At 50.1% G+C, this 13,609-nt stretch overlaps 1 protein-coding gene across 1 annotated transcript in view; it reads left to right on the top strand.

Annotated features, from left to right (window-relative positions):
* Positions 1 to 13,609, top strand: part of CUNH14orf132 (chromosome unknown C14orf132 homolog) — a 68,195-nt gene that overhangs the window by 40,259 nt on the left and 14,327 nt on the right. The gene's annotated exons all lie outside the window — the stretch shown is intronic.

Below are 13,609 nucleotides of genomic sequence, written 5' to 3'. Positions count from 1 at the left end.
CGTCTGATAGATGTTTATAAACAATGTTACTTTGTATCCATCTCCCGTCTGATCGATGTTTATAAACAATGTTACTTTGTATCTATCTCCCGTCTGATAGATGTTTATAAACGATGTTACTTTGTATCCATCTCCCGTCTGATAGATGTTTATAAACAATGTTACTTTGTATCCATCTCCCGTCTGATCGATGTTTATAAACAATGTTACTTTGTATCCATCTCCCGTCTGATCGATGTTTATAAACAATGTTACTTTGTATCCATCCCCCGTCTGATCAATGTTTATAAACAATGTTACTTTGTATCCATCCCCCGTCTGATCGATGTTTATAAACAATGTTACTTTGTATCCATTCCCCGTCTGATCGATGTTTATAAACAATGTTACTTTTGTATCTATCTCCCGTCTGATCGATGTTTATAAACAATGTAACAATGTTTCTTTGTATCTCTCTATCTCCCATCTGATAGATGTTTATAAACAATGTTGCTTTAAGTGCCTCTGTCTCCCGTCTGATTGATGTTTATAAACAATGTTACTTTGTATCTCTCTTTCTCCCATCTGATTGATGTTTATAAACAATGTTACTTTGTATCTCTCTATCTCCTGTCTGATCGATGTTTATAAACAATGTTGCTTTGTATCTCTCTATCTCCTGTCTGATTGATGTTTATAAACAATGTTACTTTGTATCTCTCTATCTCCCATCTGACCGATGTTTATAAACAATGTTACTTTGTATATCTGTATCTGTCTCTATATCTCCCGTCTGATCAACTAATAATAATAAAAATACTACTACTAATAACACTAATAACATCAACAACTAATAATAAAAACAATAATATTAGTAAATAATAATAATATTTCAGGTACTTATATAGCGCCGTCAGTGTATGCAGAGCTTTACATATATATTGTACAGTCACATCAGTCCCCGCCCCTGAGGAGCGTACAATCTAAGGTCCCCAACTCACATTCATACATACACATACTAGCAACAATTTAGACAGGAGCCAATTCACCTACCAGCATGTCTTTGGAGTGTGGGAGGAAACCGGAGTACCCGGAGGAAACCCACGCAGGCACAGGGAGAACATGCAAACTCCAGCCAGGTGGTGCCGTGGTTGGGATTTGAACCAACAATTCTAGTGCTGCCAGGTGGAAGTGCTAATCATTCAGCCACTGTGCTGCCCCCATGATAATAACCCCAATAACAACAACTAATAATAATAATCATAAAACACATTTCCTGCCCATTTTGTAGCCCCGTCGTGGATTAGAAGATCTTCCCCACCAGGAATAGTTGGGAGAACAGTTTCACAAAGCCCTCTCTGCTGTATTTCGCTGAGCTGCTGCCAGTCACGGTGGCACAGATACTAAATCTTTCAGGGCGCTCGGATTCAGAGAGCTCCTCATTTGCATAATACAAGCTCAAGCAAAGCCCAGGGGCCACAATAAATTGGTCTACCAATAGAAGGAGGGATTTACAAAGCTATTACATTGCAGCCTATATAGACACAATCACATGGACTCTAGTCTTTTCTTAAAGGGCCCGGATTATGCAAAAAAGGTCCCCACAGTAGGAAATTCTAATTGTCTCCATGGCAGCCTTTGTCTGCTGCCTTCTCCCTGTTCCAGCGCTGCAGCCTTGGTAAGACTTTCCAGCATTCAGTGCTTCTGGGAGTGTCAGGTGCCTGAACCCCCCAGAATGTACTGTGGTTACATTCTTGGGCCCCATTGTCACCACAGCACCCAGTAATGACATACGGCTCTGAGGATTAACACTTCCAACACCTCCCTTAATGCTGAAAACCCTGACCAAGACTGCAGCACCGAAACTGAGGGAAGGTAGGACATGGTCCACCAGGTAAGTACACGGCTCAAAAAAATGAACAGAAGACTCTGAAAACCCATCAGATCTCAATGGGGAGGAATGTCCTGCTGGATCTCTATACTGACATGAATGGGGGGATGTGTGAGGAACGTAAGGACGCCCCACTGTTGGGTAGAAATGAAAATGATCGACCTACAGAGGACTGAATTCAAAGACACCCTGAAAATCAAAGTGAAGAAATGATGCAGCAGGCGAGTCCATTTGGCTGAAATGTCGATGCAGCAACTCAGAATGGTCCTCAGTAGTTTGTGTGACCCCCACGAGCTTGTATGCATGCCTGACAACATCGGGGGAGGCTACTAATGAGACCACGGATGGTGTCCTGGGGGATTTCCTCCCAGATCTGGACCAGGGCATCACTGAGCTCCTGGACAGTCTGAGGTGCAACCTGGTGGTGTCAGATGGACTGAAACATGATATCCCAGAGGAGTTCTATTGGTTTTAGATCAGGTGAGCGTGGGGGCCATTCACTGGTATCAATTCCTTCATCCTCCAGAAACTGCCTCACATGAGTATTGTCGTGTACTAGGAGGAACCCAGGACCCCCTGCACCAGGAGGAACCCAGGACCCACTGCACCTGGAGGAACCCAGGACCCACTGCACCAGGAGGAACCCAGGACCCACTACACCAGCATAGGGTCTGACAATGGGCCCAAGGATTTCATCCACATACCTAATGGCAGTCAGGGTGCCATTGTCTAGCCTGTAGAGGTCTGTGCGTCCCTCCATGGATATGCCTCCCCAGACCATCACTGAGCTCTCATCACAATGGTGGACCTGCCCGTTCTGGTGTTCAATGGCAAATGCCAATCCAGCTCTATGATGCTGGGCAGTGAGCCCAGGGCCCCCTAGAGGATGTCGGGCCCTCAGGCCACCCTCATGAAGTCTGTTTCTGATTGGTCAGAGACATTCACACCAGTGACCTGCTGGAGGTCATTTTGTAGGGCTCTGGCAGGGCTCATCCTGTTCCTCCTTGCACAAAAGAGCAGATACCGGTCCTGCTGATGGGTTAAGGACCTTCTACGGCCCTGTCCAGCTCTCCTAGAGGAACTGCCTGTCTCCTGGAATCTCCTCCATGCTCTTGAGACTGTGCTGGAGACACAGAAAACCTTCTGGCAATGGGACGTATTGATGTGCCATCCTGGAGGAGTTGGACTGCCTGTGCAACCTCTGTAGGGTCCAGGTATGGCCTCATGCTACCAGTAGTGACACTGACCCTAGCCAAATGCAAAACTAGTGAAAAACAGTCAGAAAAAATGAGTAGGGAAGAAAAATGTCACCTGTAAAACCATTCCTGTTTTGGGGGTTGTCTCATTGTTGCCCATCTAGTGCACCTGTTGTTAATTTCATTAACACCAAAACAGCTGAAACTGATGAACAACCATCTCTGCGACTTCCCTGACCAGATCCATATCCCAGGAGTGTCATTGACTTGATGCTACACTCTGATTACAAAGTCGTCCTTTCATTTTTTTGAGCGGTGTAGATATATATTCTATGACAGGGACCTTTCAGCAGAGTTGATTATTAAAGCTGAACTCCGGGATAAGCACATCGTCTAGTACATTCATGTATGGATTCATCATGTGTAATAAAGACTGCTCACTGCTGCTCTCTCCTTGTGCAGGGTGACTGGTCTTGCCCTCTTGTAGTTTTCTGCAGGCAGTCTATAATGGGTGGAGCTTCCTAGGCCCCGCCCTCCCACAGCTCTGCTCTCTGCATGGGCTATGTACAGCACAGTGTTCTCTATTTCTTCCAGATCTGTGCAGCAATCCAGTGTGAGGCTTCATGTAGTGTAGTCCAGTCACTGCTGCTCTCTCTCCTTGTACAGGGTGGCTGGTCTGGTCTCTGCCCCCCTCCTATAAATTTCAGTTGTGGGTGGGGCCTGCTCTTCTCCTCCCACAGCTTTGCTCTCTCTCCTTGTGCAAAATGACCAGTCTTGTTTCCGCCCCCTCCTGTAGTTTTATGTAGTGGGTGGAGCCTGCTTGACCCCTCCCACAGCTGTGCTCTCTCTCCTTGTGCAGGGTGATCGGTCTTGTCTACGACCCTCCTGTAGTTTTCTGGAGTGGGTGGGGCCTGCTGTGCCCCTCCCACAGCTCTGCTCTCTCTCCTTGTGCAGGGTGACCGGTCTTGTCTCCGCCCCTCCTGTAGTTTTCTGGAGTGGGTGGGGCTTGCTGTGCCCCTCCCACAGCTTTGCTCTCTCTCCTTGTGCAGGGTGATCGGTCTTGTCTCCGCCCCTCCTGTAGTTTTCTGGAGTGGGTGGGGCCTGCTGGACCCCTCCCACAGCTTTGCTCTCTCTCCTTGTGCAAAATGACCAGTCTTGTCTCCGCCCCTCCTGTAGTTTTCTGGAGTGGGTGGGGCCTGCTGGACCCCTCCCACAGCTTTGCTCTCTCTCCTTGTGCAAAATGACCAGTCTTGTCTCCGCCCCTCCTGTAGTTTTCTGGAGTGGGTGGGGCCTGCTGGATTTATATCCTTTGTGACTATTTAGGAATGTATTAAGTATTAAGGTTTTTTATCTTGCTGCATTCCCCGCAGGCCCCACAAAATACATACCTGAGCTCAAGACTCTTGCTCCTCATTGGCTCAAATACATCAGTGGGAGCCATTGGCAATTTCAGCTGTCAATCATAGTCAGTGACGAGGAGCAGAGGGGTGGGGCAAAGCCCTGCTCTGTGTGTCCTATGGACACACAGAGCAGGGCTCAGGAGCGAGCATGCATGAGAGCCCCAGACCAAACTGCTTGGCAGGGGTGCAGTACAGAGCTCTGGCTGGGGATCCGAGAAGAGGAGGATCAGGGCTGCTCTGTGCTAAACTATTACACAGAGCAGGTAAGAATGACATGTTTGTTGTTTTATAATCAGACTGGAGCGCTTCCTTACATTTGCTGTCCCTTTTGAACAGTGCGACTTCTCTCAGCGGATCAGCGCGCAATTTCATTTTGCGGTTAGTTAAGCCCTTCTGCCACTGAGTTCAGTCTGTCCCGATGTGCATGCGGCTGCAGGGCAGAGAGGAGTGTGTCAGCAGTGGTGCTGAGAGATACAGTGACGAGGATTTAGATTGTCAGCTCCTAATCACACAAATAAATGAAGTCAGCCAGCTCAGGCGACCAGAACAGACCATGATGGAAAGCTGAAGCTCCTGCTGGGCACATCAACGAAGGCATTTCATAGGACAGCATAGCGGGTGGTAAATCTTGCATCTGCGGTGTTGTGGTCCTGGGGTCGGTTCCTAACAGGGAAACTACCTGCATGGAGTTTGCATTCACCTTTTTGTTGTGTGGGTCTGTCCGCTGGTCAAGCTGATCATGGTTGGACTGGGAGAAGGTTGCATGTCTCTGAGCACTGTGAGATGAGCCCCAAAATATGTTCATCTATTGCTCTGAAGCTGGACTGCTGTTAGAAACCACGGGGGCCCCATACAGCCAACCTGACAGGGCCCCCCAAACCACGGGACCCCATACAGCCAACCTGACAGGGCCCCCCAAAACATGGGGCCCCATACAGCCAACCGGACAGGGCCCTCCAAACCATGGGGCCCCATACAGCCAATCTGACAGGGCCCCCTAAACCACAGGGCCCCATACATCCAACCTGACAGGGCCTCCCAAACCATGGGTCCTCTTACAGCCAGCCTGACAGGGCCCCCCAAACCATGGGGCCCCATACAGCCAACCTGACAGGGCCCCCCAAACCACAGGTCCCCATACAGCCAACCTGATAGGGCTCCCCAAACCACGAGGCCCCATACAGCCAACCTGACAGGGCTCCCCAAACCACGGGGCCCTATACAACCAACCTGACAGGGCTCCCTAAACCACGGGGCCCCATACAGCCAACCTGACAGGGCTCCCTAAACCATGGGGCCCCATACAGCCAACCTGACAGGACTCCCTAAACAAAGGGGCCCCATACAGCCAACCTGACAGGGCTCCCCAAACCACAGGGCCCCATACAGACAACCTGACAGGGCCCCCCAAACCATGGGGCCCCATACAGCCAACCTGACAGGGCTCCCCAAACCACGGGGCCCCATACAGCCAACCTGACAGGGCCCCCCAAACCACGGGGCCCCATAAAAACAACCTGACAGGGCTCCCTAAACCATGAGGCCCCATACGACCAACCTGACAGGGCCCCCCAAACCACGAGGCCCTATACAGCCAACCTGACAGTGCCCCAAACCACAGGGCCCCATACAACCAACCTGACAGGGCTCCCTAAATCATGGGGCCCCATACAACCAACCTGACAGTGCCCCTCAAACCACGAGGCCATATACAGCCAACCTGACAGGGCCCCCCCCAAACCACAGGGCCCCATACAACCAACCTGATAAGCCATCCCATTCCCACAAGAAAACACAGTTTATTATGCTTCAGTTACGAATGAACACAGTGATTCATTGTTAGCAATCACTCATTGTGTTCATTCAGGAAAGAAAGGGCTGCTAAATGTGACATATTTACCAGACCCTTCTCCCACTCTCCATCCCGAATGATCCTATTGTATGCTTGCAGCTGTGAATGAGAGGAGGGAAGTCAGCAGCATGACAGGGGTGGGGGCAGCAAGGGGAAATATACGGTGTACAGGGAGGTGGTGAGTGCACCGGGGTGGGGAAGTTTCCCTGTATGGTTCTCTCTGCAGCAGCTGAAAGCCGGCTTCTTCCCTCTCCCTCCTGCTGGCTTTCAGCTGCTGCAGAGAGCCATACAGGGGATCGGTTCCAGTAATTGCCCCTCCGATGTGCCGATTATCCTCTCTGCCCACATCTGATTCACCCAGCTGCCTGGGCCCCTCTGCTGGCCTGGGCCCCATACAGGAGGACTGGTGGTACCCCCTTATCCACGGCCCTGCTCCGAAGCACCCCATGAACCAGTAGCTAAAGCTGAACCCTAGGCAGATATAAAAGACACAATGCAGCTCTGTATTCATTCAATATTAACCCCTCGCAGACTGCTTCTACAAACATTGGTGAAAGAATGGGTCGCTCTCAGGAGCTCAGTGACTCCAAGCGTGGTCCCGTGATAGATGGTCACCTGGGCAATAAGTCCATCCGTGACATTTCCTGGCTACTAAATATTCCACGCTCAACTGTTACTGGGATTATAACAAAGTGGAAGCAACTGGGAACAACAACAACTCAGCCACCAAGTGGTAGGCCACGTCACATGACAGGGCGGGGTCAGCGCATGCTGAAGCGCACAGTGCGCAGAAGTCGCCAACTGTCTGCAGAGTCAATAGCTAAAGACCTCCAAACTTGGTGTGGCCTTCAGATGAGCCCAACAACAGTGCGTAGAGAGCTTCATGGAATGGGTTTCCATGGCCGAGCAGCTGTATCCAAGCCTTACATCACCAAGTGCAATGCAAAGTGTCGGATGCCGTGGTGTAAAGCACGCTGCCACTGGACTCTAGAGCAGTGGAGGCGTGTTCTCTGGAGTGACCAATCATGCTTCTCTTTCTGGCAATCCGATGGACGTCTCTGGGTTTGGCGGTTGCCGGGAGAACAGTACTTGCTTGACTGCATTGTGCCAAGTGTAAATTTTGGTGGAGGGGGGATTATGGTGTGGGGTTGTTTTTCAGGGGTTGGGCTTGGCCCCCTAGTTCCAGTGAAGGGAACTCCTAAGGCGACATTTTGGACAATTTCATGCTCCCAACTTTGTGGGAAGAGTTTGGGGATGGCCCCTTCCTGTTCCAACATGACTGCGCACCAGTGCACAAAGCAAGGTCCATAAAGACATGGAGGAGCCAGTTTGGGGTGGAGGAACTTGACTGGCCTGCACAGAGTCCTGACCTCAACCCCATAGAACACCTTTGGGATGAATTAGAGCGGAGACTGTGAGCCAGGCCTCCTCCCCCGACATCAGTGCCTGACCTGACAAATGTACCTCTGGAAGAATGGTCCAACCTTCCCGTAGACACCCTCCTAAACCTTGTGAACGGCCTTCCCAGAAGAGTTGAAGCTGTTATAGCTGCAAAGGGCGGGGTCAACTCAATATTGAACCCTACGGAGTAAGACTGGGGGGGGCATTAAAGGTCATGTGTATGGAAAGGCCGGCGGCCCAATTCTTGGGTAAGGGGGTGTAACGGAACCGGACCCCGACTGCACTAGGGTATTTCCGTTAGATTCCCGCTTCCCTGTCCGAACACAGATCCACGGACACCACTGCTGGTCATACAAGACTAGACAAGACCAGTCTTGAAATGAATCAGGAAATAGACTCCTTTATTTTAACACAGATACAAGACATATACCCAGGGCGGGGCAATACACACCCAGTAACAAGAGACACATCAGCAGACAGTCCCATCAGGAGGGAGAGCTGCTGGAGACACCCCCCCCTAAGCTAATACACATAAACACATACATCCCATAATAGTTTGCTCCCAAGCCAGACAGACAATAGAACAATGGGATGCAACCACATAGCTTTACACAATCAACAACCCCACAACCCCCACAGGGTGACTTACACATAAGAGGGATATGGGGAGCTGAGACAGGGGTCTCCCCACCTCTCCAAAGTGAGCTGTGTTCCATGGGCCCCTTACCAAAAGTGACTCCCTTCACAGGGGGTCTCCAAACTATGGCCCTCCAGGTGTTGAGGAATTGTAAGTCTCATGAGGCCTTGCAAGACTCTAACAGCGACAGGCAAGACTCCAAGAGGCAGAGGCATGATGGGACTTGTAGTACTTCATCAGCTGGAGGGCAAACTCAATATTGAACCCTACGGACCAAGACTGGGAGGCCATTGAAGGTCATGTGTGTGGAAAGGCCGGCCAATCAATACTTGGGTAAGGGGGTCTCCAAACTATGGCCCTCCAGGTGTTGAGGAACTGCAAGTCCCATAAGGCCTTGCAAGACTCTAACAGCCACAGGCAAGACTCCAAGAGGCAGAGGCATGATGGGACTTGTAGTACTTCAACAGCTGGAGGACCAATACAACCTTGTGGACAGCCTTCCCAGAAGAGTTGAAGCTGTTATAGCTGCAAAGGGCGGGGCTAACTCAATATTGAACCCTATGGACTAAGACTGGGAGGCCATTGAAGGTCATGTGCGTGGAAAGGGCAGCGAACAATACTTGGGTAAGGGGGTCTCCAAACTATGGTCCTCCAGGTGTTGAGGAATTGCAAGTCCCATGAGGCCTTGCAAGACTCTGACAGCTACAGGCAAGACTCCAAGAGGCAGAGGCATGATGGGACTTGTAGTACATCATTAGCTAGTGGGCCAACTCAATATTGAACAGGGAGATTTACACATAAGAGGGATATGGGGAGCTGAGATAGGGGTCTCTCCACCTCTCCAAAGTGAGCTGTGTTCCATGGGCCCCCCACCCAAAGTGACTCCCTTCACAGGGGGTCTCCAAACTATGGCCCTCCAGGTGTTGAGGAATTGCAAGTCTCATGAGGCCTTGCAAGACTCTGACAGCCACAGGTAAGACTTCAAGAGGCAGAGGCATGATGGGACTTGTAGTACTTCATCAGCTGGAGGGCCAACTCGACATTGAACCCTACAGACCAAGACTGGGAGGCCATTGAAGTTCATGTGCGTGGAAAGGCCGGCGGCCCAATACTTGGGTAAGGGGGTCTCCAAACTATGGCCCTCCAGGTGTTGAGGAACTGCAAGTCCCATGAGGCCTTGCAAGACTCTGACAGCCACAGGCAAGACTCCAAGAGACAGAGGCATGATGGGACTTGTAGTACATCAACAGCTAGAGGGCCAACTCAACCTTGTGGACAGCCTTCCCAGAAGACTTGAAGCTGTTATAGCTGCAAAAGGCGAGGCTAACTTAATATTGAACCCTATGGACTAAGACTGGGGGGCCATTAAAGGTCATGTGCGTGGAAAGGCCGGCGGCCCAATACTTGGGTAAGGGGGTCTCCAAACTATGGCCCTCCAGGTGTTGAGGAATTGCAAGTCCTATAAGTCTTTGCAAGACTCTGACAGCCACAGGCAAGACTCCAAGAGGCAGTGGCATGATGGGTACTTCAACAGCTGGAGGGCCAACTCAACCTTGTGGACAGCCTTCCCAGAAGACTTGAAGCTGTTATAGCTGCAAAAGGCGGGGCTAACTTAATATTGAACCCTATGGACTAAGACTGGGAAGCCATTGAAGGTCATGTGCGTGGAAAGGGCGGCGACCAATACTTGGGTAAGGGGGTCTCCAAACTATGGCCCTCCAGGTGTTGAGGAATTGCAAGTCCCATGAGGCCTTGCAAGACTCTGACAGCCACAGGTAAGACTTCAAGAGGCAGAGGCATGATGGGACTTGTAGTACTTCATCAGCTGGAGGGCCAACTCAACATTGAACCCTACGGACCAAGACTGGGAGGCCATTGAAGGTCATGTGCATGGAAAGGCCGGCGGCCCAATACTTGGGTAAGGGGGACTCCAAACTATGGCCCTCCAGGTGTTGAGGAATTGCAAGTCCCATGAGGCCTTGCAAGACTCTAACAGCCACAGGCAAGACTCCAAGAGGCAGCGGCATGATGGGACTTGTAGTACTTCAACAGCTGGAGGGCCAACACAACATTGTGGACAGCCATCCCAGAAGAGTTGAAGCTGTTATAGCTGCAAAGGGCGGGGCCAACTCAGTAATGAACCCTACGGACTAAGACTGGGAGGCCATTGAAGGTCATGTGCGTGGAAAGGCTGGCGGCCAAATACTTGGGTAAGAGGGTCTCCAAACTATGGTCCTCCAGGTGTTGAGAAACTGCAAGTCCCATGAGGCCTTGCAAGACTCTGACAGCCACAGGCAAGACTCAAAGAGGCAGAGGCATGATGGGACTTGTAGTGCTTAATCAGCTGGAGGGCCAACTCAATATTGAACCCTACGGACCAAGACTGGGAGGCCATTGAAGATCATGTGTGTGGAAAGGCCGGCCAACCAATACTTTCGGCAATATAGAGTAAATCACACAACTGGCTGAACAGAATTACAGATATGAACGAACAAACGAACAGGAAAAGTAATATCGGTCTCCGCGTCTGAGCTGTTCGTTTAGTAGTTTGGCTTCGGTCCCGCTTCAAGTCGATGAATTTTACATTTCTATGAAAAGAATAAAACGCTTTATAAAGATCAGAGGTTCCCTTTAGCGATGCAATTTTTTATTTTTTTCCCTTCCTACAATTAGCAGATCACCTTCCGAAATTTAGCTTTATTCCGACTTCAAATGCATAACCAGCCATCTGTTTTATTCGATTAAAGTCACGTTCGCGCTCCTTACCAGGATCCTGCGGAGTCCCCGCACTGATTTAATGCGATGTGAAAAGATCCTCGGAGCCCGGATACATAATTCACAGCGTTTTCCTCCGACACTCGCCCTGCTTGTGCATTACATTCCGCCAAGCGATATCCTCCGGATACGCGGGAATTATTGAGCTGGAGGATACAGAAGGGAAATTAGGGCAACCAGCAGCGGATTGGTCGAGGGAACCAATCGGAGCGCAGCTTTAAAGACTCGGCTGCGGCGTTTGACAACCTGCGGAGTAATGCGATCACAGATTGGCGGCGACGAAGGATAATAAATAGACACAGCATCCAAAATTCCACGAATTACACCTTACCCAATGAACAGAAACAAGACTTTCAGGCTGGGGGGCGGTAAAATAGCTGGTTGTGCAGCATTTTTACTGCCCCCCTCCTTAAAGGGTAACCCCTCTTTTGCAGGGCTAAAAAAATTGAAAATAAAAAAATGAATCGAGCGTATGTGATGGCCACGCAAGTCATATTATCAATGACCTTTCCTTTGAATCTGTATTTTTCTGTAAAATTCAACATGGCTGCTTGGAGGCGTCCTGTACACAGACGGGGGACAGAGCGACCCCTAGGAATGACATTTCCTGCCTGTGTGATTGGCTCACTGATTCCCCAGAAGTCTGCACTGTATTCAGGTTTTGTACTGTCCTAGGCAACACAAGAAAATGTTGCCTCAGTCTCCTCGTCCCCCAGTGATCAGACTGCAACTTTGACACTTTGTAGCAGAGCCTGAGCTGTGCCAGGCATTTGTGAACACGGCTTAGAAGTGCACAGGGACCAGGATTTCCACCATGATGATATCTCTGAGCTGGGATCTCAGTTCAGGAAGTAGATGGTGACTGTCCTGGGTTCGGTTTGAGCGGAAGATGGGTGTATCCGGGTCCCACTGGGTTCTGCCAGTTCTGTGCTGATGGACTTCTCCCGATGTGGAAGGGAATTAAGCATGAGGCGTCTTCCATCTGCTGCATTAGGTTTTCTTAGCCGACCACTGCGTCTTTGCTCCTCAACGTTGCCTGACCACTGCGTCTATGGTCCTCAAGGTTGCCTGACCACTGCATCTACACTCCTCAATGTTCTCTGACTACTGCATCTACACTCTTCAACGTTCTCTGACCACTGTGTCTACATTCCTCATCGTTGTCCGACCACTGCATCTATGGTCCTCAAGGTTGCCTGACCACTGTGTCTACATTCCTCAACATTGTCCGACCACTGCATCTACGGTCCTCAACATTCTCTGACCACTGCATCTACACTCCTCAACGTTCTCTGACCTCTGCATCTACGGTCCTCAACGTTCTCTGACCACTGTGTCTACACTCATCAACGTTGTCTGACCACTGCATTTACGGTCCTCAACGTTAACTGACCACTGCATCTACACTCCTCAACGTTCTCTGACCACTATGTCTACACTCCTCAATGTTGTCCGACCACTGCATCTACGGTCCTCAACGTTCTCTGACCACTGCGTCTATGGTCCTCAAGGTTGCCTGACCACTGCATCTACACTCCTCAATGTTCTCTGACTACTGCATCTACACTCTTCAACGTTCTCTGACCACTGTGTCTACATTCCTCAACGTTGTCCGACCACTGCATCTATGGTCCTCAAGGTTGCCTGACCACTGCGTCTACATTCCTCAACATTGTCCGACCACTGCATCTACGGTCCTCAACATTTTCTGTCCACTGCATCTACACTCCTCAATGTTCTCTGACCTCTGCATCTACGGTCCTCAACGTTCTCTGACCACTGTGTCTACACTCATCAACGTTGTCTGACCACTGCATTTACGGTCCTCAAAGTTAACTGACCACTGCATCTATACTCCTCAACGTTCTCTGACCACTATGTCTACACTCCTCAATGTTGTCCGACCACTGCATCTACGGTCCTCAACGTTCTCTGACCACTGCGTCTATGGTCCTCAAGGTTGCCTGACCACTGCATCTACACTCCTCAATGTTCTCTGACTACTGCATCTACACTCTTCAACGTTCTCTGACCACTGTGTCTACATTCCTCAACGTTGTCCGACCACTGCATCTATGGTCCCCAAGGTTGCCTGACCACTGCGTCTACATTCCTCAACATTGTCCGACCACTGCATCTACGGTCCTCAACATTCTCTGACCACTGCATCTACACTCCTCAACGTTCTCTGACCTCTGCATCTACGGTCCTCAACGTTCTCTGACCACTGTGTCTACACTCATCAACGTTGTCTGACCACTGCATTTACGGTCCTCAGCGTTAACTGACCACTGCATCTATACTCCTCAACGTTCTCTGACCACTATGTCTACACTCCTCAATGTTGTCCGACCACTGCATCTACGGTCCTCAACGTTCTCTGACCACTGCGTCTATGGTCCTCAAGGTTGCCTGACCACTGCATCTACACTCCTCAATGTTCTCTGACTACTGCATCTACACTCTTCAACATTCTCT

The sequence above is a fragment of the Staurois parvus genome, unplaced genomic scaffold, assembly GCF_062004578.1.
Source record: "Staurois parvus isolate SC_StPar_1 unplaced genomic scaffold, SC_StPar_1.0 ptg000433l, whole genome shotgun sequence".
In the NCBI taxonomy this organism is placed as follows: domain Eukaryota; kingdom Metazoa; phylum Chordata; class Amphibia; order Anura; family Ranidae; genus Staurois; species Staurois parvus.
Note: the sequence above shows the minus strand (reverse complement) of the source record. Positions and strands in the feature narration are given on the sequence as shown.